Genomic DNA, 5035 nt, shown 5'->3' on the forward strand with positions numbered 1-5035 from the left:
TCTTTTTTCCAAAATGCAGGCTAGAATTGCCTGACTCTAGGAGGCACGCCTGGGAGTTATTTGTTTCATGGTTCAAAAGTTTGTTTACTGAGCTTTTTTTTCTGATAATGATCTGAAAGTCAGTTTAACTTTAGAATGAATGGCAAGTCGAACTTGAATTTTTTATTATTTGAGTTGTGCCGCAAGAGGTCAAAAATGACCATACCACTGATCCGTGGAAAAACACAGAGCTATTTTCTGTAAAATCGCTAACCTTATCTCCAGTTTAAAGTAACCTTTCAGGAACACACACACATACACATACGTACAAATTTTGCTTCTCTCCACAAAAGTAAAGAAGAGTGGGCAGTTTGAAACAATCAATTCTTATCTAAATTGGGTCAGTTTTTACACAACTTTTTTTTTTACTTTAACCAAGAGTGTAAGAATCATTCCCAAGAGCAAACAATTTCCAATGAATGCTAGCTTCTTTGGTTAGAACAGTGTTGGGAGGTGGGCAGTGGTTACAGAGTGACTCAGGTCTTCAGAAAAAGCTCCAGGACAATTATAAGACATGTTTTCAGGCTTGGCTGTTGGAGTTTGTAACTATTTTGTAATCATATCTTCTACACATATGTCGTATCACATTTAAGAGATTTCATATCTAGGGGCACCTGGGTGGCTCAATATGTTGAGCGTCTGACTCTTGATTTCGGCTCAGGTCATAATGGGATCCTCCCTCTTCCTTTCTCTCTGCCCCTCCTCCCCCCACTCTCAAAATAAATAAATAAACATTTACAAAAAGAGAGAGAGATTTCATATATAAATAAGTCACATCTTACCTAGATGTGAAAACTCCTTCAAAGTTATTGGCTACTGAGGTTTAATATCCCCATGATGTAGGTAAAATATATTACGATTTCTGTTAAAATAAGAACAATGAGGCATTCAGAAGCTGTCTCATTTCTATTTGAATAGAACATTCAATATTTGTGGCTTAGTCTGACACACAGGCAAGAGCAACATTCAGTTCAGTTCAGAAGTATATGCAGAGACTAATTAAAATTGTATTTTAGAACTATTATAGGGGAGGAGAGTAATTCTAAATTGTGTTGAGGCTAGTTACAGAATTCTTCATTTATTTTCTCAGACTAATACCCCATAATATTTCAATGGTTATTCTGGTATCATCTGAGGACATACACATACACAGACACACATATACAAAATTTGAAGAGGTCATATTGCCTTAAGAGATATCCATTAAAATAGTTGTCCCAAATATGTTCTTTTGATTAGTATGTGTTATGTTTAAATGCATATTTTCAGATTTATATATACATTTATTGATATTCCTCTAGCCTTTCCTTAATAATAGACTGCATATCTAGAGAGGAATGTGGGTAAAGAGTGAGCTGTGAGTTCATGTGTGAACTTGCCCTAAAATACTCAATATTAATAATGAGGATTTACCTTTTTAAGAAAGTGAAAGTACTTTCAAAAGTAAAGTTATGCTTTTTAACCATTAAAAGTAATTTTTGAGGCAATTTTGAAAAAAAAAGATACTTCCTTTAGCATCTCAAAAGTAGGAACAAAAAAAAAAAAAACAGGCTAAAGTTAAGTCTATGACCATTCTGTCATAGTACATGTTACAAATGATCCCAATATTTATGTGAAAATATACTGTGTCTGGTAAGCTTTGGTTCTCAGTGGCCTTAATATTGCATTTCAAATAAAAGATTTAAAAAGACCAACAAACAAACATTTTTTAAAAACATAAAATTCCTCTCTTCTAGTTAAAAGTGGATTATTGAAGCCATGGTTAATAAAAAGAAAAATATCAAGTAGCTATAATCTTACCCAAATTCACATCTGATTTTCTATTTCAGTTCAGAATACTTCTGTATTCATGCTGAATCTTGGATTCAATATTAATGTTTTGCAGGTTGTCTTGAAACTGGTTCTAGGGGCGCCTGGGTGGCGCAGTCGGTTAAGCGTCCGACTTCAGCCAGGTCACGATCTCGCGGTCTGTGAGTTCGAGCCCCGCGTTGGGCTCTGGGCTGATGGCTCAGAGCCTGGAGCCTGTTTCCGATTCTGTGTCTCCCTCTCTCTCTGCCCCTCCCCTGTTCATGCTCTGTCTCTCTCTGTCCCAAAAATAAATAAACGTTGAAAAAAAAAATTAAAAAAAAAAAAAAGAAACTGGTTCTAAAAAGGAAATCAAGTAGGCAATCTGCACTTTGATATAGTAGGAGAACACCTTTTATAAAAAAATGTACAATAGTTGAGAGTTATGTTTGTTTTTCCTGTTACTTTTTATTATTAAAACTCTTTCATAAAGCTGTTATTTCTTCTATGCCCAGAAGGCAAGAGCTTGGCTCTCTGTTGAATTAGTTCATCTAAATGTCAACTGTTTTTTGTTTTTTGTTTTTTGTTTTTTTATGGAATGAGAATTTTGACTTAGTATTCTCATTTAGGACTACAACTATCTGACCTTTAAGATCCTTTCCTACGCTATGATTTCTGATGATTTTATTATAACTTTCCTTAAAATGAAAGGTAAAAAATATTTATCCTAATTGTTAAGTAGAATTCACTGTTATATTAGCTTAAGGCAGAATATGAAAATATTTATGTCAACTATGGCCGTCTATTGAGATGAATATAGATCCTAAGCAATCTCTAAGGAGCTTTCCGAGTGTCTTTGGGTTGCTGCCTGAGAAAAAGGAAGCACTGAAAAATTTCTCCTCCAAAGATTTTATTCTTGAATCCCCTTCCCCCTCTTTGTGCCCCCCCCCCTGCTTTGATATCTCTAAGGAGTGACACAGGCCCAGCGGGAGGGCATAACAAATGAACACATCTGAGCTCACATACTAGATACAGTTGGTCAATGTACAGATACCCAGTTGCTTTTACTTAAATGAGGTTTTGTAGTTTAACCCTAAATGAGGTTTTGTAGTTTAACCCCTTTGCTCTTATTCAAAAACTCCCTCTCAAGGTTCCCTACAGAGTTTGTTGGCTCACATTTGTCCCTTTTATCCCACATTTACTCAAGACTCTCACTGGCTCCCAGCTCTACATCTTTAGTTCCAGTTTCAAAGTATTCTCACTCCCGTCCCCCTGAATGCTGACTCAGTGGCTCTGCGTTCTCTCCAGTCTGCCCCTCCCCTGTGACATTCCCACTGCTCCCTGACCCAGTGTCCCTGCTTCCTGGGATGGCTCTACATAGTCCTGTCTGTTCTGCTTCAGTTCTTTCAGGGCTTTTTGTGGTTGTTGACTACTTTTCATAGTTTGATCACGTTTCTGCTAATGGTCCTTTTTATTACTTTCAGAGTTTCCCAAGTGAGATTAGCATATAGCCCTTGCCTTTCCATGGTCTGTAATGGCATGCCATACCTACAGTCTAAAGAACATTACCTATCTAGAAATAACTAACATTCAGCATGATGAAATGCATTAAATATGTTGAGAATACATGAGTTTATAAAAAATACTTAAAAGTATTCATTAGTCATCTTGGAAGCTGATAACAAAATGGAGAGGGAGAGACAGAATCAAGCATTTATCATGCTTTTCCCATAAGGACTGTATCTCAGAGTAACCAAAGAGTTGATGAGGGAAAGTTTGTTTGTTTGTTTTGTTTTAATTGCAGCTAATAAATGCAGAAAGGACAATAGAATTTAAACATCACCACTTTGCAATCCCTAACAAGATAAAGAATCTGGGCAAAGGCCATCAATAGCTTCTGGGCCATTAAGTGAAAGACTAATGGGGAGCTTTATAAAGAACGGATCAAGTTGACGATACCAAAACCCACGGATCTAGTTTAACTTTACAAAAAGAGAAACAACCACACACTCTGTGTCTCCTTATACAACAGCGCTTTTCCACCATCATGAAGCTTGGCCACCATCATGGACGACACAGTAACTATCTGGACCAGGAGGTTCCTGACCAACCGACTACATCAGCAGAAACACACGGTCCTTGACATGCTTCACCCCAGCAAGGTAACAAACAGTACCTACGACAGAAATTCAGGAAAAGCTAGCCAAAATGTATAAGACTACACCAGACGGCATCTTTATATTTGGATCCAGAACTCACTGTGGTGGTGGCAAGACAAGTGGCTCTGGCATGATTTATGATCCCTCGGATTATGTCATGAAAAATGAACCCAGATGTAGACTTGCAAGACATGGCCTGTATGAGAAGAAAAAGGCATCAAGGAAGCAGCCAAAGGAATGCAAGACCAGAATGAAGAAAGTCGGGGGGACTGCACAAGCCATTGCTGGTATTGGCAAAAAGAAGGAGTCAAGACTCTGCAGTGACTATCTGTGGTGATTGTGCAGATTTTTCTTGAGAAGATTAATAAACCCAGAGCGTTTATATGTAAAATAGAAATGTATTATATATGTAAAATATATAAACGCTGAGTTTGTTAATAGATAATAATATATATACACAATAATATAGATACACAATACATATATAATACACAATAACATATACACACAGTAATATACATATACGCACACAACCCTAACTGTGAAATATTCTCATAAAAAAGTGGAAGAGATTCTTATCAAGGCCTCTAGATCTAACTGCCAATTGTCTAGGAGACAGGATATCACAAAGACAATCCGTAAAATCCAGAATGTGAACATTTCTACAGGGAAAATTATCTGCTTTCTTCAATAAATTACAAGAAAAACAAAAAAGCAAAGGATACACATATGTTACAAAAACTTTGGAGACAGATTAATGTGCAATGTATACTTTGGCTCCTGATTTGAACAAAGCAAAGCAATTGTAAACAATAGCTCTCTCACGGAACAGAGAAATCCAAAGATTGGATTTTTGCTAGTATTAGGGAACTATTTATTAAATTTTAGGTGTAATAATGGTATTGTGGTTATTTTTTAGAAAGAATCCTTCTCTTTATTTTTTTTTATTTTTTATTTTTATTATTTTTTTTAAATTAATATCCACACCCAACATGGAGCCTGAAGTCACAACCCCAAGATCAAGAGTCGCATTGCTCTACTGACTGAGCCAG

General features: G+C 36.3%; 1 pseudogene; it reads left to right on the forward strand.

The window, feature by feature from the left end:
• The first annotated feature begins 3890 nt into the window (after positions 1–3890).
• LOC124501957 (40S ribosomal protein S24-like) lies at positions 3891–4320 on the forward strand (annotated as a pseudogene).
• The last annotated feature ends 715 nt before the right edge of the window (positions 4321–5035 follow it).

The sequence above is a fragment of the Lynx rufus genome, unplaced genomic scaffold, assembly GCF_022079265.1.
Source record: "Lynx rufus isolate CCGP_SWC_20201006 ecotype Redwood Valley unplaced genomic scaffold, mLynRuf1.p SCAF_7, whole genome shotgun sequence".
NCBI lineage: Eukaryota > Metazoa > Chordata > Mammalia > Carnivora > Felidae > Lynx > Lynx rufus.